We start from the raw sequence: 25,979 nt of genomic DNA, 5'->3' as shown, positions 1-25,979 counted from the left end.
GTGCGAAGTTCGTGCCATTATCTGTGATTATGCTGTGTGGGATGCCGAATCTCGTCACGAGGCTGCAGACGAATTTGAGTGCCGTAGCACCATCGGCTTTTCTCACTGGCTTTGCCTCGATCCATTTACTGAATTTATCAATAGCGACCAGGAGGTACTCAAAACCGCCAGGAGATTATTTCTTTAACTTACCAACCATATCAGGCCCCCAGACCGCAAATGGCCAGGTGATAGGGATGGTCTTCAGCTCTTGGGCCGGAGCGTTTGGTTGGGTAGCGTAGTACTGACAACCTCTGCAAGTTTTTACCAACTTATCAGCATCTTCTTTAGGCGTGAGCCAGTAAAATCCAAGCCGAAAGGCTTTTGCAACGAGTGATCTGGGAGCGGCGTGATGCCCGCAATCCCCAGCATGGATCTCTCTGAGAATCTCAATACCATCTTGATTAGAGACGCATTTGAGAAATACCCCTGTTGCACTTCGTTTATAGAGCTGTCCATCAACTATTGTGTAGGATCTTGCTCGTCTGACGATCTGTCTTGCGAGGACCTCGTCCTCTGGCAATTTTTGATCGATGAGGTAGTCCAGGAAAGGCTGCGTCCAGGCCGGAATGATAGCCATCACTTCTCTAGCCGGAGATACTTGCCACATCCGGGTTCTCCGGGTTAGCGCCCTTTACCGAGGGTATCCGCGAGTGCTCCGAGGAAAATACCAGGGCGGAATTGGCTTTCTGCTGGATCCGAGCTTGGATAGCATGTCTGCCGCTGCGTTGTCGTCTCTCCTGACGTACTTGACTTCGTATCCGAGAAAACACTTGGTGATCTCGTCAACTTCGTCTCTGTAAGCCGCCATGACGGAGTTTCTGGCGTTCCAGGTTCCGGCTACTTGCTGTGCCACCAGGTCGGAATCGCCGCAGCAAATAATGTGCTTGATCCCTATCTCCTTAGCGATGCGCAGTCCGTGTAGTAGAGCCTCGTATTCCGCCATGTTATTTGTAGCTTCGAAGTGGATCTGCAAAACGTACTGCAGTTCTTCTCCGGTGGGGGATTTCAGGGTGACTTCGGCTCCTGAGTCTTGATGCTGCTTGGATCCATCGAAGTGCATAACCCATGTTTCTGGTTCCGGCTCCAGATTTTCATCCGGAGCTTCTGTCCAATCTGCAACGAAATCTGCCAAGACTTGGGATTTAACCGCAGTCCTAGGCTTGTAAGCGATGTCGAAGGCGGATAATTCGATGCCCCATTTTGCTGTGCGTCCTGTTGCATCAGCGTTATTGAGAATCGTTGACAGCGGAGCCTTGCTCACGACTGTTACTGGATGCTCTTGGAAGTAATGTCTCAGCTTCCTACTGCCCAGGAATACTCCATAGGCTAGCTTCTGAAAGTGAGGGTACCTTTGTTTGGATTCCGTCAGCACTTCGCTGATGTAATAGACTGGTCTTTGGACTCCATACTCGTGTCCTTCTTCCTGTCGCTCCACCACGATGACGAGGCTGATGACTCTGTTGGTAGCCGCCAGGTAGAGGAGCATGGGCTCTGACTCTCCTGGTGCCGCCAGAATGGGTGGGGAGGTGAGTATTTCCTTCAACCCTTGAAGTGCTGCATCTGCTGCCTCGTCCCAAACAAATTTGTCTGTCTTCTTCAATAGCTTGTACAGGGGTAACGCCTTCTCGCCAAGACGGCTAACGAACCTACTGATTGCTGCAACACAACCAGTTAGTCGCTGCACATCTTTAAGACAAGTTGGCCTTTTAATGCACATGATTGCCTTGATTTTCTCCGGGTTAACTTCAATGCCCCTATTAGACACAATGAGGCCAAGGAGTTTTCCGGCTGGGACGCCAAAGACGCACTTCAGCGGATTTAACATCATCTTGTACCGTCGGAGATTCTCAAAGGTTTCTGTAAGGTCGCTGATCAAGTCGGATCCTTTCCGGGTCATGACCGTGATATCGTCGACGTAGGCGTGTACGTTCCGGCCAATTTGGTCCTTCAAGCACCGCTGCATCATACGTTGGTAGGTAAGTGCCAAAGGGGGTGATGAACGAGGTCGCCTTTTGGTCGGACTTCTTCATCCGGATCTGATGATACCCGGAATATGCGTCAAGAAAACATAGAAGTTCCGCCCCTGCCGTCGAATCAATGACTTGGTCAATGCGCGGCAGGGGAAACGGATCCTTCGGACAATGCTTGTTCACGCCGGAGTAATCGATGCACATTCTTAGTATTTCAGAATTCTTTTTGGGTACAAGGACGGGATTTGCGACCCAATCAGTGTGGATTACTTCTTTTACAAAACCTGCCTCTAGTAACTTTGCTAATTCCATTCCTATGGCGTGGCGCTTCTTATCTCCAAAGCGTCGCATAGCTTGCTTCACCGGTTTAGCCCCCGGGTTTATGTTGAGGTAGTGCTCGGCGAGTTCCCTTGGTACTCCGGACATGTCGGAAGGTTGCCATGCGAAGATATCCATGTTAGCGCGGAGGAACTCGACGAGCGCGTTTTCCTATTTGGGGTCCATGTTGGCTCCGGTCGAGACCTGCTTGGTAGCGTCATCTTCCTTGAAGTCGACTTTCTTGGTCTCTATCGCGGCCTTGAAGGAGTTTTTTTGTTCGGAGATCTGCTTCTTGGTGGTCTGCATCTCAGTCGGATCCACCGCGGCTCTGTAGCCTTGCAGCTCCTCTCCGGATATCACAGACTCTGCGAAGGTGGCTTCGCACAGCTCGCACTCATGAGCCTTCTTGTAGTCTCCGGATATGGTAATCATACCTTTTGGACCCGGAATCTTGAGCTTGTTGTAGATGTAGCACGCTCTTGCGTGAAACTTGTGGTAGGTGGGCCTGCCGAAGATGACGTGGTAGGAGCTTTTGAAGGGCACGACCTCAAACGTGATCATCACTTGGCGGAAGTTATTTGCATCGCCGAAAGCCACGGGAAGTCTGATGCTGCCCAAGGAATTTGCCTTTTTACCCGGAACCACACCATGGAATTCGGTGGTGCTATGCTTGAGCTGTTCCTTGGTAAGGTTCATCCGCTCCAATGTTTCCAGGTACATGATGTTCGAGCTGGCCCCGCCGTCCATGAGGCACTTGGAGAAATCATACCCATCGATACGGGGACTTACAACCAAGGCGTAGCACTCTTTCGGAATGACGGTAGGATGATCCTTTCGTCAAACGTACACGGAGTTTCCGACCACCGACATACTCGCGGCACGGCGGGGACCGTGGCGTTCGGGATCCGGAGAGCTGATTTGCTTGCACGGACTGTTGGGGTTCCAAGGAAGGTGTGGTACGCGCCCGCACTCTTTTTATCGAAGGGATTGGGTTTAGCTGCGGATCCGACTTTGGGATCCGGCGAAGCGTCATCCTCGTCCATCGCCTCGGAACTGTCTTCCTCCTTGTCCTTGTTCTTGCCCTTGCCTCCTTTGCCGCGTGGGCGGTGCTTCCGGGCTCGTTTGTATCCTGCTTCCGGGTTAGATTTTAGATCATTGACCCACTTGCAGTTGCGGTTGGTGTGAGTGGACTTCCCTGTAGCCGGATCCAGGTGGGCCAGGCAAGGCATGTCTCTGTACACTTCATAAGTTTGGGGGGCGCGGGTTCCGGTAGCTGTGACCTCGTCACCATGCTGCTGGCCCCTTCCAGCTCCGCCACCGCGGCCGCGGCCTCTTCCGCCTCCTTGGCCTCCGCGCCGGAAGGCCATGGCGATCAAGTCGGATCCGCCACTCTTTTGGTCATCAGGGGGGTTTTTCCGCTTGGTGCCGTTGCTGCTGCCGTTGTCACGGTTCTTCTTTTGCTGGTGCAGGGGGATTGCTGTGGCTGCTAGATCTCCGCCTGCGTCGTCATCGGCGGCAGTATGATCACTGGCGATGGTGATCATGTCATCCAAAGTCAGTTTATTTGCATTGACCAGGCAGGTCAGCTTGTGCCGCAGCAGTCCTCCTCGCTGCAAGCCACCGATGAAAGCGTGCATTGCTGTGCGGTTATCGACGTTCTCGCACTCGTTTCTGCATGCCAACCATCGGGTGAGGAAATTCCTCGATGTTTCACCCTTTTTCTGAATACATGCCTGTAAGTCGCTTGTTGTGGCAGGTCTCTTGTAGGTGCCCCTGAAGTGTTTCTCGAAGGCATTTTTCAGGTCAAACCAGCAAAAGATGGAGTTCTTCTCGAGGTCACTGAGCCAGATCCGGGCTGGACCTACAAGGTACAGCTGAAGCATGCGGCAAGCGATATTAGGGGTTCCTCCGGCAAAGGTTACAACATTATAGTAATCCTCAATCCAGGTATCCGGCCTTTCCGTGCCATCATAGTTCTTCAGGTTTCCGGGTAGCTTGAGGTTCATCCTTGGCTTTGGTTCCTCTCGAATCATCCTGCCAAAGCATTTTGGGCCGATGTAGTCAGATCTGTACTCATTGAGGCTTTCTCGGGCATCGCGTGGGCCGCCGCCCGGGGTTTTTGAGCGAGAGCGAGATCTTCGGCCACCGCCTCCGCCACTAGGTGGCGGTGAGGGAGACCTGCGAGGGGGCCTGTAAGATTTTTTGCTTCCTCCCTCTGATTCCCGGCGATCTTCCCGTGGCTCGCTCCGGCTTCGGTGGCTACCTTCACCTTGGTGATAGTCTCCTCCGTCGTTCCGGCTACGGCGGGGCTCCGGCTCACGCTCTGCGTTCCGGCTCCTCCTGGGCTCAGGATCACGGTCGTTGTTCCGGCTCCTTCTGGGCTCCGGCTCACGATCGTTGTTCTGGTTCCGACGTGGCTCCGGCGTACGCTCCCTGGTCCTTGGCGGCGGTATGTTGTCGCGGATGTTGATTCCACCGGCTCCATGGGGCCTGGTGTTTTCGACTGGACTACGGCGGCGAGGAGGTGGGGGACGCGGGTACCCGTTAGGCGGAGGTGACGGGTTCCGGTACTTGTTCCTACCAGTGTACATTGCATCTTTTCCCTTCTTCGGATCTGACGGAGGCGTCTTTGACGGTACGGGGATCGGATTTGGGTGTTCCCTGGCTTTTCTTCTGCGCTCCGTGGATCCGGTGCGCGATTCATCATCGGGATGTCGATTGGCGAGAGCGTCCTTCTGCGCGGTAGATACACAGTGATCCGGATTGGATTCCAACCTGCGCGAGGTATCCGCCTTGCTTTGCTGCAGCATTGCTGAAGCGACAAGTTTGCGGACGTAGTTGATATCAACCTCTTCGTCCTTCTTTTCGGGAGCTCCGCAGCTTTTAGCATGTTATCCTTTGGAGTTTCCAGCGGCTCGCTGCTCTGCGAGTGTGGCGAAGTTGATCCTGCGGGGCGGGATTGCTTCTCTGACGATCCGATCAGCCTCCGCCTGCGCATAGGTCATCTTTACTTCCCACTCTTTCCTCATGCTCTTGACGTGCTCGAGTGTTTCAGTGATTTCGCGATCCTGTCTTTCGAAGCGGTCCATCAAGTTTGCAGCTTCTGCCCTTTCGTCCATTATTGCGGCTGCGGTATTGGCGAACTTCTTGGCAGTGGCCAGCATTTCCTTTCTCGTGGCCTCTAAAGCCTCCGGATCTGCGGCGTCGCCCGGAGTTATGGGTTTGTTGAGGACAGCAGATTTCGCCACTAAATCCATGCGAGCTTGCGCGACTATCTCTTTAGGGGACAGGACGTCTTCGTATGGTCGTTCCCGATCTAACGGAGATCCTACATTGGACGGTCCTGGATCGGAGGCGGTGTTTTCATCTTCGGGTTCCTGCTGATCCAGCGGTGCCACGGTTGCGAGAACCTGCATGGGCTGGGCGGAGTCGACGTTGGGTTGCTCACCGTATCCGTATTCTTTTACCTTCTGGTCGAACTCTTCAGTGTCCATGGAATCCCCGGAAATTGGGCTTAAGTTACCCAAAATTGATTCTTCAACCGGAGTTCCGCTTTCTCCGACAGCCTCCTGCTGATCCGGAGCGACGTTGTTCTCCGGTGCCTCAACCTGCTCAGGACCAGCTCCGTCTTCTTGAGGGGCGGTTCCGGCGGTATGGGCCAAGAAGTGCACGAAGTGACACCTTTGCTTCTCTAACACCTGGGAGACCCAGGCGGATCTGCATTGGTCTTCCACCTTTATCTCCTGCTCGGGGGCGGATTGGGTGGGTTTTGAATTTTCCAGATCTAAGGCGGATTCTTTCTTGGAAAGTTCCTGCGACTTGGATCGGATCTTCGCGACTGCGTCCTGCTCAGCGGCGGTCGCGTCAGCGCTACTTACCAGTGGGTTTCCGTCGGAATCGACGGTTTCCCCGATGAAGATGTGTATGCCGCCAACTGGGACGATGGAGAGCTTGACGGGGTCCGTCTTAGCCGGAATCCGGCACTCATCCGGAGGGACGATCGGCAGATTTCCGGCGTAGAGGACGCGCCCCACAGCCGATGGTGTCGTCGAAGCTTCCCATGGCGGAACCCTCCCGGTTCCGGCCTCCGGACGCCGCAGCCCCACGGTGGGCGCCAACTGTCGTTTCCTATTCGACGGTACCTCGGAGGAGGGATCCTCACGAGGGGGAGAAGAGGTAGGGGCCATAGGGCGGAGTGCACACGGGACGGTGCTACGCGATTTACCCGGCTTCGGAACACCTGCACGATGACGAGGCCTACTGCTGCTTGTCTGGAATTATCTGGGCGCTTTTGCGTTGTTACAATGAGTTGTGGTTATGCCTCTAGGACTCCCGGGATCCGGCTTATAAAGGCGCACGGATCTAGGGTTTACATGGAGAGTCCTAGCCGGATTACAGATTGCCTAACTACGGTACAATGACTTGCCGTGTACGTCAAGGATCCGCCTTCCATACACGTCGTACTGGATCCGGGTTCCTTATGGGCCTCCATGGATCCGGAGTTCCTCCGAAGGTCGGTGCGGATCCGGCTAACTGATCCTGGGCCGGACTTCATCCTTCACGATCAACAGCAACTGGGCCGCCCGATGGGCCACACGCCACATCACCGTCTATGGGCCACCCGGGCTTGCCGGATCTAGGTACTGTCGATGGTACACCCATGAAGTATACCCACAACATCTGCCCTTGGTGCATACCCATCTAGCCATAGATCAAGCCAAAATGGGGTGCCCGCTTCATCCCCTATGGAGTGGGTACACCCCGTCCTGATCTCATTCTTGATGTCCTGGAGGGTTATCCAAAACTGAGATCCCTCCTTAAGCTTACAAGCTAGGAGCGGGCAGAGACCCCCATCGTCTTTAAGGCTCTGCCAGACCCATTTCAGCATCAAGGCCATATTCATGAGGCGAAACGCCAAAATACCTATGGCCCCAAAATTCTTTGGCGGCGCACACATCAGACCACTTCACCATGTGGTACTTCTAACAACCAGTACGATCATGTGAGAATAAGGGCGACAACTCCTTATAGAAGTTGTCATGCACCCCCTTCGAAAGAATTTACATTCCCACAATGTACATGAGGAGGCTTGATAGGAATGCATCGATGAGAACCGCCTGGCTATCCTTGTAGCTGAACCTGCCGCACCATGGTTCAACCTTCAACCTAACCCAGCCAACAAAGGGGTCTAGGTCCTAGAATCTCTCACAAGCATCCCCGGATAGTTGACATTATGCAGTAAATGTTGTCAGCGATGCACTGTTGCTCCTCGGGGCTGTACCCCATGATCATGACCTTGCTTTTATTGAAGTTGATTTTGAGGCCCGACATAGCCTCAGAGCACAGTAGCTGGAACTTAAGGTTGATGATGTCAAGTTCCAATCCCTCCACCGTGATCATGGTGTTATCCACGTATTGAAGATTGGTAATGGCACCCGGCGGGATAAGATGCCCTACCACACCCGTGATGTGAATGGAGATCTTAGCCCTCTCTAGAATCTTTGACAGGTGCATCTACTGCAACGTTGAAGAAGGATAGGGGATAGGGGATCCCCTGCCTCACCCGAGAAGCACGTCTAAAATAGGAACCCAGTTTCCCATTAATATGAATGGCAATGCTCCCATTTATAACTATCTAAAATAGGAACCACTTTCCCAAGCTTAGGTAGGATGCGGTTGTAAGATGCTCTTTCAGTTCCCTGGCAACACCACCAGAAAATATGTCTTGATGGAGCTTTACAACACTAGCAAAAACTCTTGAAACGTTGGGACTCCAAGTGCAGAGTGTGTAGTCCAGGAAGCAATTTTCCCCACAAGGGTGACTCGAGGGTTATATCGAACTCTCGGGGAACTACACAAAGAGGTATCGCTCCCTCTTTTCTTCTAGCAATCCTGCAAAGTAAAATAAAGCATTAAGTCCCCAACTCCACCATGTGGTTGTCAAGCACAAGGTTTCGCGTAAGTAAATAAAACACAAGTAGTAATAAAACAAGTAAAACTAGACAAAATAAAGTAACTAAGTAAAAAAAACAGTAAAAGGGTTGATTGTTTTGGGGGTTTTGGATGCAAATAGGAAAAGTAAATATTTTTTATATTTTCGGATTAAAATAGTGCAGCAAATACAAAGTAAGATAAAATCAATGTAAAGGTGTTTCTTACGATAAAAAGTGGACCGGGGTTCATGGGTTCACTTGACTATTTTCTCTCTATTAAGTTGTAGTGGACAATAACAATTCATCAATGAGATATGAAGATGCAAAATAATAACATGTGAAAGATATAACATAGAGATGATGCAACACATCTATCTTATACTCCACAAGAAAGAGAAAACTCCATACAATCTTGTATTAAGAATTAACAGAGCATAGCCATAAGTACTTTGACATGATGTTTGAATATCAAATATGCTACCTTGAGAAAACAAGATCATCACTTTTTTCACGTGACGAACATAGCACATGCATTCAATTTATCCCTAGTGAGCTAGCAAAACAAAACACAAAACCATAATAGATCATGAATTTGTTATCACTATTCAATCACTAAGACCATGCTACTCCATCTAATACACACATCACCCCATACACGCTCTTGCATAAAAGTTGGATCAAAACAAATACTTAAGAACATGGTACATAATATGCATCTATCAATACATCTTGCTCATAATATGATCAGATCTCATAGCACAATATCATAGAATAAGGATCCACCGCATACGTATTAAAAATATTGCCATTATAATGTTGGGCAGCTCATATGGCACTAAGAACTATGAAGAACCATGAGAGAAATAGTTCAAGCTACTGCCACAAACACGTAGTCCAGAGGTGTACTACTCCCCCTAGATCACGGTGATGATGATGAAGACGTTTTAGAAGGTGGAGATCCCTCCGGTGGTGATCCCGGCAGAGTTTGCCCCTCCAATCTTTGCTGCTGCAACCTATGTTTTCGTGTTTTTGTCTTCTGCGGCGCTCTCCTCCTGAGAACTCTTCGGGGCCATATATATATTAATTTTTTTAGGTCAAAATACTTCAGCGAGCGAAATAATCAAGCGATTTGGATGATCGACGGTCGAAAGAGGGTAGGTGGCGCGCCCTACATGTTTGGGCGTGCCACCAGGGATATTTTGGGCCTCAGGCCCATCCAGGTGTGCTTCCAGGTCCCAGGGTGCTTCTCCCGATGAAATAATGACGCTCCAAAAATCCAAGCTCAATTTGACTCCGTATAGGTCTCTGTAAGTGAAAATACACAAAACAGGAAATTCCTGTTCTGCAGAGTTATAAACCAAATAAAGGGGATCATTTGTAAATCCCCATAAATCAATGTAAAACATGGTATTATCATCATATATGTTGCAAATATGTGGAAATTCAATATGATAAAGGACAAAATTCATGTATGCATTTTACATGCATCAACACGCTGGTTGCTATGATCTCCAAACCGAGTGCTGCGAGACATATTCGAGGGGTAGTTTCGCATCTCATTCCAGGAGGAGTGACGCACCTGTAATTTGCAGATGATACTCTGATCCTTCTTGAACCCACTGCGCTTGGGATTGCAAACCTGAAGCTACTTCTGCTCAGCTTCAAAAACATGTCAGGGCTCAAGATCAACTTCAGGAAGAGCAAGGCCATCATGGTTGGGACCACGGAGCCGGAGAAGGCTAGGTGGGCTAACCTCCTCAACTATAGATTGGGAAGCTTTCCCATCTCTTACCTTGGCCTTCCTATGAGTGACAAACCTCTCCAGGTCTCGGACTGGGAGTTTTTGACCGAGAAGGTCACACATAGGGTGGAGCCTTGGCACAGGCTATTCCTGGCCTCTGCGGGATGGCTGGAACTAGCGAACTCCTGCCTTTGTAGCCTTCCACTACTCAGAATGATTATCTACATGATCTTTGACGTGAATCACACATGCTTTGATAAGGTTAGGTCTCGGTTATTTTGGGAAGGAGTGGGACATTCTAGAAAATACAACATGGTTGACTTGGCAACGGTTTGCAGACGGAATGCCTTTGGGGGTCTGGGGATATTGAACACACGCCTGATGAAAATTGCGCTCATGCTCAATTATGTGTGGAAGTTGTACCAGAACGTGGAGGGTCTTTGGGTAGACCTTCTCCGGGCAAAATACTTGGGAGATGAGGATGTTTTCCCCCTCCTTCCCGAGGAAAGGCTCGCAATTCTGGACCTCTGTCCAAAAGATCAAGTGGTATTTCAAGATGGGAGCTAAACACAAGATCAGTAATGGGAAGCGCTCTCACCTCTGGTTTGACTGGTGGTCAGGCTCCTCTCCCCTGCGGGAGCATTACCCTAACCTTTTCAACTGATGTGCCCTGACATTTCTATTGGTCCACTCGACCAGGGATGGGGATGGGTGGAGGATTCTCTTCCGTCGCCAGTTTGGCCTTGCTAAGGCGGTTGAATGGGACATCATAACTAGGGAGTTGAGGGAGTCCCACCATGCCGGTGGAGAGGATATTATCTCTTGGAGTCTGGATACCCAGGGGACCCACTCCACAAATTCCATGTACCTTCAGCTTTCGCAGGGGGAGGCCGTCTTGCACTTTAAGGATGTGTGGCGCACCAGGGTCCCGCCTAAGATGAAAGTTCCTCTGGCAACTAATCCGTGTGACCAGGTGGCCAAGAGGCAGGGTCCCTCAGATGGGAATTGCGCTCTTTGCGGGGAAATCGAGGATTGTAGTCATATTTTCTTTGGTTGTTCTTTAGTAAAGTTCATGTGGGCACGGGTCAGGAAGGATCCTCCACTGTGAATGGAACCCGGCAGGGGTCGGGAAATTTCTAGCGATCTCTCAAGGGCTATCTAGCTAGTATCGTAGACTCGTCTGGTTTCCTTTCGCTACGCAATGTTGGGCCCTGAGGAACGTTAGGAATAAGCTTACTATTGAAGGCTCGCTCATTGGTACCCGCAGATGTCCTCTTTAAAATGCTTAAGTATATGCAGCAGTGGCGGAGGCTAGTGAGATCGAGCGATAGAAGCTTTCTGGACGCTGCAATGGAGGAGCTCCGGCGTCTGCACACCACTTGACTTTGTGCTAGTCCTCTGGATGTTTTCCTTGTATCCTTGATGCGTGTAGTTGACACGTCCGTTGGGAACCCCAAGAGGAAGGTGTGATGCGCACAGTAGCAAGTTTCCCTCAGTAAGAAACCAAGGTTTAATCGAACCAGTAGGAGTCAAGAAGCACGTTGAAGGTTGATGGCGGAGGAGTGTAGTGCGGCGCAACACTAGGGATTCCGGCGCCAACGTGGAACCTGCACAACACAATCACGGAACTTTGCCCCAACGTAGCAGTGAGGTTGTCAATCTCACCGGCTTGCTTGTAAACAAAGGATTAGATGTATAGTGTGGATGATGATGTTTGTTTGCGAAGAACGAGTAAAGAACAATTGCGATAGATTGTATTTCGGATGTAAAGAATAGGACCGGGGTCCACAGTTCACTAGCGGTGTCTCTCCCATAAGATAGCAGATGTTGGGTGAACAAATTACAGTTGGGCAATTGACAAATAAAGAAGGCATAACAATGCACATACATATATCATGATGAGTACTATGAGATTTAATCAGGGCATTACGATAAAGTACATAGACCGCCATCCAGCATGCATCTATGCCTAAAAAGTCCACCTTCGAGTTATCATCCGAACCCCTTCCGGTATTAAGTTGTAAACAACAGACAATTGCATTAAGTATGGTGCGTAATGTAATCAACACAAATATCCTTAAACAAAGCATCGATGTTTTATCCCTAGTGGCAACAGCACATCCACAACCTTAGAACTTTCTGTCACTGTCCCAGATTTAATGGAGGCATGAACCCACTATCGAGCATAAATACTCCCTCTTGGGGTCACAAGTATCAACTTGGCCAGAGCCTCTACTAGCAACGGAGAGCATGCAAGAACATAAATAACATATATGATAGATTGATAATCAACTTGACATAGTATTCAATATTCATCGGATCCCAACAAACACAACATGTAGGATTACAAATAGACGATCTTGATCATGATAGGCAGCTCACAAGATCGAACATGATAGCACAATGAGGAGAAGACGACCATCTAGCTACTGCTATGGACCCATAGTCCAGGGGTGAACTACTCACACATCGATCCGGAGGCGATCGTGGCGATGAAGAGACCTCCGGGAGATGATTCCCCTCTCCGGCAGGGTGCCGGAGGCGATCTCCTGAATCCCCCGAGATGGGATTGGCGGCGGCGGCGTCTCTGGATGGTTTTCCGTATCGTGGCTCTCGGTACTGGGGGTTTCGCAACGGAGGCTTTAAGTAGGCGGAAGGGCGGAGTCGGGAGAGTCACGGGGGCCCCACACGCTAGGGCCGCGCCGCCCTAGTGTGGCGGCGCCCCGTGGCCCCACTTCGTCTCCCCTTCGGTCTTCTGGAAGCTTCGTGGAAAAATAGGCCCCTGGGTGTTGATTTCGTCCAATTCCGAGAATATTTCCTTACTAGGATTTCGAAACCAAAAACAGTGAGAAAACAGCAACTGGCTCTTTGGCATCTCGTCAATAGGTTATTGCCGGAAAATGCATAAATATGACATATAATGTGTATAAAACATGTGAGTATCATCATAAAAGTAGCATGGAACATAAGAAATTATAGATACGTTTGGGACGTATCAAGCATCCCCAAGCTTAGTTCCTACTCGCCCTCGAGTAGGTAAACGATAACAAAGATAATTTCTGAAGTGACATGCTATCATAATCTTGATCATACTATTGTAAAGCATATGAGATGAATGCAGCGATTCGAAGCAATGATGAAGATAATGAGTAAACGAGATGAATCATATAGCAAAGACTTTTCATGAATAATACTTTCAAGACAAGCATCAATAAGACTTGCATAAGAGTTACTCATAAAGCAATAGATTCAAAGTAAAGGCGTTGAAGCAACACAAAGGAAGATTAAGTTTCAGCGGTTGCTTTCAACTTCAACATGTATATCTCATAGATAATTGTCAACACAAAGTAATATAACAAGTGCAATAGGTAAACATGTAAGAATCAATGCACACAGTTGATACAAGTGTTTGCTTCTAAGATAGAAAGAATAGGTAAACTGACTCAACAATAAATTAAAAGATAGGCCCTTCGCAGAGGGAAGCATGGATTACTATTTTTGTGCTAGAGCTTTTCATTTTGAAAACATAGAAACAATTTTGTCAAAGGTAGTAATAAAGCATATGAGTTATGTATAAGACATCTTATAAGTTGCAAGCCTCATGCATAGTATACTAATAGTGCCCGCACCCTGTCCTAATTAGCTTGGGTTAACACGGATTATCATTGCATGACATATGTTTCAACCAAGTGTCACAAAGGGGTACCTCTATGCCGCCTGTACAAGGGTCTAAGGAGAAGGTTCGTGATAACCCACAAGTATAGGGGATCGCAACAGTCTTCGAGGGAAGTAAAACCCAAATTTATTGATTCGACACAAGGGGAGGTAAAGAATACTTATAAGCCTTAACAACTGAGTTGTCAATTCAGCTGCACCCGGAAAAGCACTAGTAACAGGGGTGATGTGAAAGCAACGAGTAATATGAGAGCAGTAGTAACGAGTAACACGGACGAGCGGTAGCAGTAATATGAGAGCAATGGCACCGGAAAATAGTTGATACTACTTCCAATGACATGTAGAACGAGTATATGATGATGAGAGATGGACCGGGGTTCCCGACTATCTATACTAGTGGTAACTCTCCAATAACAAGTGTTGGGTGAACAAATTACAGTTGGGCAATTGATAGGATTGAAATAGCATTAAGACATAACATCAAGATTATTAATCATGTAGGCATGTTTTCCATATATAGTCATACGTGCTCGCAATGAGAAACTTGTACAACATCTTTTGTCCTACCAGCCGGTGGCAGCAGGGCCTCTAGGGAATCTACTGGAAATTAAGGCACTCCTTTTAATAGAGCACCAGAGCAAAGCATTAACACTCCGTGAAAACATGTGATCCTCATATCTAAGCCTTCCCCTCCGGTTGTCCCAATTTCTGTCACTTTGGGGCCTTTGGTTCCGGACATAGACATGTGCATACAACTTGTAGATACAATCTAAGCAATAATTATAGAGCTTAAATCTAAGATCGTGCCACTCGGGCCCTAGTGACAAGCATTAAACACAACAAGATTGCAGCAACAATAACTTCACAAACTTTATAGATAGACTAATCATAATGTAACAATCCATCGGATCCCAACAAACACAACACCGATTACATCAGCTGAATCTCAATCATGTAAGGCAGCTCATGAGATCATTGTATTGAAGTACATGGGGGAGAGAATACCAACTAGCTACAGCTAGAACCCGTAGTCCATGGGGGAACTACTCACGGAGCATGATGGAGGCGGTGGCGTCGATGGAGATGGCTTCCGGGGGCACTTCCCCATCCCGGCGGCGTGCCGAAACAGATATTCTGTCCCCCGAATTGGAGTTTCGCGATGGCGGCGGCGCCCCTGGAGTCTTTCTGGAGTTTCGTCAATTGGTATCGCGTTTTTAGGTCGAAAGGGCTTATATAGGCGAAGAGTCGGAGTCGGAGGGTGCCTGGGCCCCCCTCACAGTAGGCCGGCGCGGCCAGGCCTGGGGCCGCGCCACCATGTTGTGTGGTGGCCCCCTGGCCCCTCTCCGACTGTTGTGGGTATACTTCATGGGTGTACCATCGACAGTGCCTAGATCCGGCAAGCCCGGGTGGCCCACAGATGGTGATGAGGCATGTGGCCCATCGGGCGGCCCAGTTGCTGTTGATCCTGATGGAAGATGTCCGGCCCAGGAGCAGGGAGCTGGATCCGACCGACCATGAGGAGGAACCCGGATCCATGGAGGCCTGTTAAGGGACCCGGATCCGGTACGACATAGATGGAAAGGTGGATCCTTGACGTACACGGAAAGACATTGTACCGTAGTTAGGCAAACCTGTAATCCGGCTAGGACTCTCCATGTAAACCCTAGATCCGTGCGCCTTTATAAGCCGGATCCTGGGAGCCCTAGGGGCACAACCACAACTCATTGTAACAACGCGAAAGCGCCCAGATAATTCCAGACAAGCAGCAGTCGGCCCTGTCATCGTGCAGGTGTTCCGAAGCTGGGTAAATCGCGTACCACCGTCCCGTGAGCACTCCGCCCTATGGCCCCTACTTCTTCTCCCCCTCGTGAGGATCCCTCCTCCGGGGTACCGTCGATTAGGCAACGACAGTTGGCACCCACCGTGGGGCCTGCGGCGTCTGGAGGCCGGAACCGGGAGGGTTCCGCCATGGGAAGCTTCGACGACACCATCGCCGTGGGGCGTGTCCTTTACGCCGGAAATCTGCCGATCGTCCCTCCGGATGAGTGCTGGATTCCGGCTAAAACCGACCCCGTCAAGCTCTCCATCGTCCCAATTGGCGGCATACACATCTTCATCGGGGAAACCGTCGATTCCGACGGAAACCCACTGGTAAGTAACGCTGACGCGACCGCCGCTGAGCAGGACGTAGTCGCGAAGATTCGATCTGAGTCGCAGGAACTTCCTAAGGAGGATTCCGCCTTAGATCTGAAAAAATCAAAACCCACCCAATCCGCCCCTGAGCAGGAAATAACGGTGGAAGACCAATGCAGATCCGCCTGGGTCTCCCAGGTGTTAGAGAAGCAAAGGTGTCACTTCGTACACTTCATAGCCCATACCGCAGGAGCCGCCCCTCAAGAAGTCGGAGCTGGTCCCGTGCAGGTTGAGGTACCGGAGAACGACGACGCTCCGGATCAGCAAGAGGCTGTCGGAGAAAGCGACGCCCCGGGTGAAGAGTCGATTCTGGGCAACCTGAGCCCAACTTCCGATGATTCCTCCTCTATGGACACGGAAGAGTTCAATCGCAAGATAGAAGAGCTCGGAGGCGGTGAGCAACCTGAGGTCGATTCCGCCCAGCCTATGCAGGTTCTCGCAACTGTGGCACCGCTGGAACGAACAGGAACGCGAAGATGAAAACACCACCTCCGACCCAGGACCATCTAATGCCGGATCTCCGTTAGATCGGGAACGTCCGTTTGAGGATGTCCTGTCTCCGGAGGAAATAGTTGCACAAGCACGCATGGATTTGGTCGCAAAGTCAGACGTCCTCAACAAGCCAATAACCCCTGGCGACGCCGCAGATCCGGAGGCTTTAGAGGCCACTAGAAAGGAGATGCTGGCCACAGCCAAGAAGTTCGCCAACACCGCAGCTGCTATATTGGATGAGAGGGAAGAAGCTGCGCATCTCATGGATCGCTTCGAAAGACAGGATCGTGAAATCACCGCAACACTCGAGCAAGTCAAGAGTATGAGAAAAGAGTGGGAGGTGAAAATGACTTACGCACAGGCGGAGGCTGATAGAATCATCAGAGAAGCAATCCCTCCCCGCAGGATCAACTTCGCAACCCCCGTCGAACAGCAGCCGCTCGCAACTCCAAAGGATAACATGCAGAAAGCGGCGGAAATCCTGAACAAAAAGGACGAGGAAATTGATATTGATTACGTCCGCAAGCTCGTTGCTTCTGCAATGCAGCAGCAGAGTAAGGCCGATACTTCGCGCAGGTTGGAATCCAATCCGGATCACTGTGTATCCACCGCGCAGAAGGACGCCCGTATCAATCGCCACCCTGATGATGAATCGCGCACCGGATCCACGGAGCGCAGAAGAAAAGCAAGGGAGCACCCGAATCCAATCCCCGTGCCGTCGAAGACGCCTCCGTCAGATCCGAAGAAGGGAAAGGATGCAATGTACACTGGTAGGAACAAGTACCGGGATCCGTCACCTCCGCCTAACGGGTACTCGCGTCCCCCGCCACCTCGCCGCCGCAGTCCAGCCGGAAACACCAGGCCCCATGGGGCTGGTGGAATTAACATCTGCGACAATATGCCGCCGCCGAGGACCAGGGCGCGTACGCCGGAACCGCATCGAACCAGAACAACGCTCATGCGCCCGAGCCCAGAAGGAGCCGGAATAATGATCGCGAGCAGGAGGCCAGGAGGAGCCGGAACGCGGAACGTGAGCCAGAGCCTCGCCGGAGCCGGAACGACGGAGGAGACTATCACCAAGGTGAAGGTAGCCACCGAAGCCGGAGCGAGCCTCGGGAAGACCGCCGGGATTCGAAGGCGGAAGCAAAAGTCTTACGAGCCCCTCGCAGGTCCCCTTCACCGCCACCCAGAGGCGGAGGCGGAGGCGGTGGCCGAAGATCCCGCTCCCGCTCAAAAAACCCCAGGCGGCGGCCCACGCGATGCCCGAGAACGCATCAATGAGTACAGATCTGACTACATTGGCCCAAAATGCTTTGGCAGGATGATTCGAGAGGAACCCAAGCCAAGGATGAATCTCAAGCTACCCGGAAATCTGAAGAATTATGATGGCACGGAAAGGCCGGACACCTGGATTGAGGATTACTATAATGCTGTAACCTTCGCCGGAGGAACCCCTAACATCGCCTGCCGCATGCTTCAGTTGTACCTTGTAGGTCCAGCCCGAATCTGGCTCAGCGACCTCGAGAAGAATTCTATTTTTTGCTGGTTTGACCTGAAGACCGCCTTCGAAAAGCACTTCAGGGGCACCTACAAAAGACCTGCCACAACAAGCGACTTACAGGCGTGTATACAGAAGAAGGGAGAAACATCAAGGAACTTCCTCACCCGATGGTTGGCATGCAGAAACGAGTGCGAGAACGTCGACAACCGCACAACAATGCATGCTTTCATTGGGGGCTTGCAGCGAGGAGGATTGCTGCGACACAAGCTAACTTGCTTGGTCAATGCAAACAAACTGACGTTGGATGACATGATCACCATCGCCAGCGATCACACTGCCGCCGATGATGACGCAGGCGGAGATCTAGCAGCGACGGCAATTCCCCTGCACCAGCAAAAGAAGAACCGTGACAACGGTAACACCAGCGGCCATAAACGCAAAAACCCACCTGAGGACCAGAAGAGTGGTGGATCCGAGATGGTCGCCATGGCGTTCCAACGCGGAGGTTCAGGAGGCGGAAGAGGACGCGGCCGTGGAGGCGGAGCCGGCAGGGGTCAGCAGCACGGCACTGAGGTCACAGCTGGCGGATCCCGCGCCCCGCAAACCTAGGAGGAGTACAGAGACATGCCCTGCCTGGCCCACCTGGATCCGGTTACAGGGAAGTCCACTCACACTAACCGCAACTGCAAGTGGGTCAACGATCTGAAAAACGACCCGGAAGCAGGATACAAGCGAGCCCGGAAGCACCGCCCTCGCGGCAAAGGAGGCAAGGGCAAGAACAAAGACAAGGAGGAGGACAGTTCCGAGGCAATGGATGAGGATGATAACTCGCCGGATCCCAAGGCAGGATCCGCAGGTAAATCCAACCCATTCGAGAAAAAGAGCGTGGGGGCTTACCACACTTTCCTCGGAACCCCAACAGTCCGCGCTACCAAGTCAGCTACCCGGATCCTGAACGCCACAGTTCCGGCTGTGCCGCAGTATGTCAGGTGGTCGGAAGTCCCGTGCACATTTGACAGGGAGGATCACCCTGTTATTGTGCCAAAAGAATGCTACGTCTTGGTTGTAAGTCCCCGCATAGACGGGTATGACTTCTCCAAGTGCCTCATGGATGGCGGAGCCAGCTTGAACATCATGTACCTGGAGACTCTAGAGCGGATGAACCTCACCAAGGAACAGCTCAAACACAGCACAACTGAGTTTCATGGTGTGGTTTCGGGTAAGAAGGCGAATTCCCTCGGCATCATCACACTTCCCGTGGCCTTCGGCGATGTTCACAATTTCCGCGAAGAGAAGATCACGTTTGAAGTTGTGCCCTTCAAGAGCTCCTACCACGTCATCTTCGGCAGGCCCACCTACCACAAGTTCCACGCGAGAGCGTGCTACATCTACAACAAGCTCAAGATTCCGGGTCCTAAGGGTATGATTACCGTATTCGGAGACTACAAAAAGGCTCATGAGTGCGAGCTGGGCGAAGCCGCCTTCGCAGAGTCTGTAATATCTGGAGAAGAGCTGAAAGGCTACAAAGCCGTGGTGGATCCGACTGAAATGCAGACCACCAAGAAGCAGATCTCCGAACAGAAAAACTCCTTCAAGGCCGCGATAGAGACCAAGAAAGTCAACTTCAAGGAAGGCGACGATTCCAAGCAGGTCTCAATCGGAGCCAACATGGACCCCAAATAGGAAGGCGCGCTCGTCGAGTTCCTCCGCGCTAACATGGATATCTTCGCATGGCAGCCTTCTGACATGTCCGGAGTACCAAGGGAACTCGCCGAGCACTACCTCAATATAAACCCGGGGGCTAAACCGGTGAAGCAAGCTATGCAACGCTTTGGAGATAAGAAGCGCCGCGCCATAGGAATGGAATTAGCAAAGTTACTAGAGGCAGGTTTTGTAATAGAAGTAATCCACACTGATTGGGTCGCAAATCCCGTCCTTGTACCCAAAAAGAACACTGAAATACTAAGAATGTGCATCGATTACTCCGGCTTGAACAAGCATTGTCCGAAGGATCCGTTCCCCTTACCGCGCATTGACCAAGTCATTGATTCGACGGCGGGGGCGGAACTTCTGTGTTTTCTTGATGCGTATTCCGGGTATCATCAGATCCGGATGAAGGAGTCTGACCAAAAGGCGACTTCGTTCATCACCCCCTTCGGCACTTACTGCTATGTTACTATGCCCTTTGGCTTGAAAAACGCAGGTGCCACCTACCAACGTACGATGCAGCGGTGCTTGAAGGACCAAATCGGCCGGAACGTACACGCCTACGTCGACGACATCGCGGTCATGACTCGGAAAGGATCCGACTTGATCAGCGACCTCACAGAAACCTTTGAGAATCTCCGTCGGTACAAGATGATGTTGAATCCGCTGAAGTGCGTCTTTGGCGTACCAGCTGGAAAACTCCTTGGCTTCATTGTCTCTAGCAGGGGCATTGAAGTGAACCCGGAAAAAATAAAGGCAATTTTGTGCATAAAAAGGCCAACTTGTCTCAAAGACGTGCAACGTCTCACCTGGTTGTGTCGCAGCAATCAGCAGGTTTGTTAGCCGTCTTGGCGAGAAGGCACTTCCCTTGTACAAGCTATTGAAGAAAACAGACAAGTTTGTCTGGGACGAGGCAGCGGATGCAGCTCTTCAAGGGTTGAAGGACATACTTACCTCCCCACCTATCCTAGCAGCTCCAGGAGAATCAGAGCCTATGCTCCTTTACCTGGCAGCTACCAACAGGGTCATCAGCCTCGTCATCGTGGTGGAACGACAGGAAGAAGGTCACGAGTATGGAGTCCAAAGGCCAGTCTACTATATTAGCGAAGTCCTTACGGAGTCCAAACAGCGCTACCCTCACTTTCAGAAGTTAGCCTACGGAGTGTTCCTAGGCAGCAGGAAGCTGAGACACTACTTCCAAGAGCATCCAGTAACAGTCGTGAGCAAGGCTCCGCTGTCAACGATTCTCAACAACGCCGACGCAACAGGACGCACAGCAAAATGGGGCATTGAATTATCCGCCTTCGACATCAACTACAAAGCCAGGACCGCGGTCAAATCCCAAGTCTTGGCAGATTTCGTCGCAGATTGGACAGAAGCTCCGGATGCAAATCTGGAGCCGGAACCAGAGACATGGGTTATGCACTTCGATGGATCCAAGCAGCATCAAGGCTCAGGAGCCGGAGTCACCCTAAAGTCCCCTACCGGAGAAGAACTGCAGTACGTTCTGCAGATCCACTTCGAAGCTACAAACAACATGGCGGAGTACGAGGCTCTACTACACGGATTGCGCATCGCCAAGGAAATAGGGATCAAGCACATTATATGTTGCGGAGATTCAGACCTGGTGGCACAGCAAGTAGCCGGAACCTGGAACGCCAGAAACTCAGTCATGGCGGCCTACAGAGACGAAGTTGACGAGATCGCCAAACATTTCCTCGGATACGAAGTCAAGTACGTCAGACGAGATGACAACACAGCGGCAGATATGCTATCCAAGCTCGGATCCGGCAGGAAGCCAATTCCGCCTGGAATTTTCCTGGAGCATCTCCGGATACCCTCGGTGAAGGGCGCTAACCCGGAAAACCCAGAGGTGGCAGTATCTCCGGCTAGAGAAGTGATGACTATCATTCCGGCTTGGACACAGCCTTTCCTGGATTACCTCATCGATCAGAAGTTGCCAAAGGACGAGGTCCTCGCACGACAGATCATCAGACGAGCAAGATCCTACACAATTGTTGATGGACAGCTCTACAAACGAAGCGCAACAGGGGTATTTCTCAAATGCGTCTCTAATCAAGATGGCATTGAAATCCTCAGAGAGATCCATGCAGGGGATTGCGGGCATCATGCCGCTCCCAGGTCACTCGTTGCAAAAGCTTTTCGGCTAGGCTTTTACTGGCTCACAGCTAAAGAAGATGCTGACAAGATAGTCAAGACCTGCCGAGGTTGTCAGTACTATGCTACTCAACCAAACGCTCCAGCCCAAGAGCTGAAGACCATACCTATCACCTGGCCGTTTGCGGTCTGGGGGCTCGATATGGTTGGTAAGTTAAAAAGATCATCTCCTGACGGTTTTGAATACCTCTTGGTCGCTGTTGACAAGTTCAGCAAATGGATCGAGGCTAAGCCAGTGAGAAAAGCCGACGGTGCTACGGCACTAAAATTCGTCTGCAGCCTCGTGATGAGATTCGGCATCCCACACAGCATAATCACAGATAATGGCACAAACTTCGCACAGGGAGAATTGAAGGATTATTGTGAGACAGTAGGGATTCGACTGGACCTTGCATCTGTGGCTCACCCACAATCCAATGGTCAAGTTGAAAGGGCTAACGGCCTAATATTATCAGGAATTAAGCCACGCCTTGAAGAACCGCTGCGACGAGCAGCTGGAGCTTGGGCTGACGAGTTGGAAGCTGTCTTGTGGAGTTTGCGAACTACCCCTAACAGGTCAACAGGGTTTACCCCATTTTTCCTGGTATACGGATCCGAAGCCGTGCTTCCCTCCGACATCATCCACGATTCGCCGCGAGTTTCCGCCTTCAATGAAGAAACAGCTGACGAGGCCAGACAGCTATCTGTGGACCTGATCGAGGAAGCTCGGAATTTAGCTGACCAGCGCTCCGCCATCTACCAGCAGAAGCTCCGACGTTATCACAGTCGTCGAGTTCGGAATCGCTCTTTCATGACAGGAGACCTGGTCCTCCGCCTTCGGCAGGTGAAAGACCATAAGCTGCAATCTCCATGGGAAGGACCCTTCGTCGTTAGCAAAGTGCTTCATAACGGATCGTACTACCTTGTTGATTTCCGAGAGCTGAAGGACAGACCTGCTAATTGGCACCGGAAACGCAAGCGTGAGGATCCGGATGACATCTACGACGAGACAGATCGCCCCTGGAACATAACACAACTACGTCCTTTCTACACTTAGCGTATTTTTTCCGAGTTACAAACTCTGTAATAGTTATACATGATCAATGAAATAAAGCTTATGGTTCACTCTTTGAGTCTTTTACCTCCTTTACTTGTTCATTTTAGATCGTGTATGTTTTTCCGACTAAAACCGCAGAGCTGGATGTTTCCGCCTAGGCGTGTATAAAAGTTGTGATTTTCAAAAATCGTCCTTTAGGACGTAAGCTTAAGTTTTCTGATTAAATTGTTATCCGTTGCGAACTCGTGGATTCCTAGTAGCGATTTCCGGCACCTATGCTTGGGGGCTTGTTTCCGCGGTTATTGACGGATTGCCATTGGGCTTCGTCGCCGCTGGCGAGTGTTTCCGGCTAAGGTCTTCCGGCTCGCGGAAGGTCAAGCGGGCAAGCCGGAAAACAACGAAGTCAGCACTTGCTTTCCAACACAAAAACGAAACATGCATATAATATTAAACGGATAGCAGGATAAGTGTTCTCCGCCCGCGCATAACATGTTTTCGTCCCTAGCTACTTAAAAATTTAAGTTATTCATTACAAACCCACTCCGGGGTCAAAAGTGATGCATCGATTCTCATTGTTTCACAGGTTCTCGGAGGACTGCTCTTCGTCAGAAGCTATGTAGGCGGAGCCATCATCCGAGCCACCGCCTGAGCCGCCGTCGTCGAAGTCGGAGCCTTCCTCGTCGTGGTCAGCACTTGACCCGGAGCCTTCCTCATCGCCCTCCTCGGCAGCTTCTTCTTCCTCCTCCTCCGGGTCGGAAAAGCCTTTGGGAAGATCATATTTGTTGTACCAGAACGAGTGGTTAACTCGTCCAGCAAAAAGGCGATCAAATCCCATGGCTTCCGCGAGGAGATGTCTCATGACGGTATCCTTGGGGACTCCGCGTGCGACATCTGCAAATCTCATGGTGGGGAAGTGCGCCTTGCAGGTGGCTAGCACGAGGGCAGCGACTCCGCGAGATGAAGATTCCTGCCAATCCTTGATAAGTTCCGGCACGTTCCGCATGAGTTTCGTCATGCGGTCAATCACCGTTGTCTTGGCTCTCTTCAGGTTAAGGGACTTGGCGATTCCGCGACATGCTTCGACGAGGTCCTCGATTGAGCTCCGCGCTTCATCATATGCCTCAGTCCTTTTGAGGGTTGAATCTTTGGTCCACTCAAAGCCAAGGCTTGCTGCAAAGTAAAAAAGATCAGTTTCTTCCGCGGACAGAGAAAATTTTGAGGAAGCCGGAGTCAAGACAATAACAAAAAGGGTCCTTACGGAAGATCAACTTGTCAACTGCTTCCGCCTCTGCCTCCTGGCTCTTGTTCTTGGCCGCCAGGGTGGTCACCCTTTGCTGGCTCTTCTTGAGTTTGTCAGCCAGCTCCGCCATCTCGCGGGAATGTTTCTCGGAGAGCTCCTTCTTTTCTTTAGTTTCCTTCTCGGAGGACTCTTTCAAGAAGTTCTTCAGAGTTTCATTCTCCGCCTCCAATACTTGGACCTTGGCGGATAAGGCATCGATGGTGGGGCGCTTGTCAGTTTCTTCTGAAAGCAGAACATCACACAAGTTATACACTATGGTTGCTCACACAGTACGAATTTAAGCAATTCGGATTTCTCACCCTTCAATCGGGTCTCCAGGCGGAGCACAGCCTGACGACTATTCTCAGCAGTCTGGCGCAGCCCTTCTATTTCCGTCATCTGCTCCAGCACATGGACGCGCAGATCTTCGTGCAGCTTCCGCGTGCTCTGAGACGCAGAAAGGATTTAGCCGGAAATTCAAAATTCTGGGGGCTGGCGAGGAATTCAAAGTTTTGGATCGAGAAAATTTCAAATTTCCGACTAAGATTAATGTTGAGTGAAGCATCGGCTAACACATGTTACACGGAAAAAATGTCTGAACCAATGCTTTGGGGCTAGTGTTACCTGGCGCACCTCCTTATGCTTAGCAAAGAAGACCTTGAGTTCGCTCTCGAGGTTGGAGAGCTCCTTCATCTCTGTATCCGCAGGTCCCCATACTTTCTCCATCATGGCTGAAATTTCTGCGTGGCGTTGAGAAAGGGGGAGCTTCTGCAGCGACGAAGTTTGGGACGCGCCAGTGACATGGATCAGCTGCACTTTCTGCTCGTATTGTTCGGCCGTTGGCTCGGCGGAAGTAGCGGTGGGTTGTTCAGGCGGAGGAGCAGATGAGGAGGCACCCTTGCCGGAATCTCCTTGCGCAGTCTCGGCGGCCGGATCTTCAGGGATGTCATCAACGTTGATGACGTCCTTAGGATCTGGCTTGGCGGCTGAAGCAGCCTTGGGTGGAATTCCGACTTCTGGTGTGACTGGTATGGAAGCCGGAGATGGCTTAGTCTTCTTCTTGGGGGCTTTAGGGGCCTTGGGGGCTGGTTTTCGGAACTTCGTTGCGAAAAGAAAAGAGCATTACGATTAAGTATGTGCTGATTCACGATAGCGGAAGAATTTTCCTTCGAAGACTTTGCACTTACCCGGAAGGTCTGAAGAACTGCTGGATGTCCGTTTGGGATCGGTTGCTGGTATCGATGAGCTTGAGGCGCTTTTTCTCCGCCTCCGCCTTGCGAGTTGCCGCGATGCTGAGCACGTCGCGGGCACGTTTGGCCGAAGGGCTGGAGGGGGCAGCCCTTTTCCTCTTAGAAGGGCGCGGAGCCTCGTGAGCCTCCGCCTCTGATGCAGCTTCCGGATCCGTGTTGCCGGTGGAAGGAACCCGGAGGAGAGTTCCGAGTTCACTTTCTTCAAGCGCCTCGAGCTAATGCATAGAGTTAAACACTTAGACAAAAAATTTGAATGCGAAGAAACACAATGGGCTAAAGTCAAGGCGACGTATCGCGGTTCCGGAGCCATTCATGTGAATGTCTTTGTTGCACACGTGAACGTGAAGTTCACGCGGAATCTTGATGAGGACCCGGATCCTCTTGTCGATGGCGTCGGCGGAAAGATTGTCTTTTGTGGCGCGCATTGGGTCGTCGCGCCCTGTGTACTGGAACATCAGCTGGTCCCTGTGTTGGAGCGGCTGGATCCGCTTGGTGAACCAGGAAAGGGTCAAGTCCTTCCCTGTCAGCCCCTCTTCCGTCAGCTTGCAGATCCGCCTGACGGCGCGTGTGAGCTGGGGCGAGTCGGAGAGGTGGGGGCAGTGTGACCATGCCGGAAGCTCGGTGGCGGGGCAGTTCTTGAACGGCGGCAACTTCCTTGTGCTCG

This window comes from Lolium rigidum, chromosome 4 (genome assembly GCF_022539505.1).
Source record: "Lolium rigidum isolate FL_2022 chromosome 4, APGP_CSIRO_Lrig_0.1, whole genome shotgun sequence".
Classification (NCBI taxonomy): domain Eukaryota; kingdom Viridiplantae; phylum Streptophyta; class Magnoliopsida; order Poales; family Poaceae; genus Lolium; species Lolium rigidum.
The sequence above is the reverse complement of the archived record's forward strand: the minus strand, read 5'-3'. Positions refer to the sequence as shown.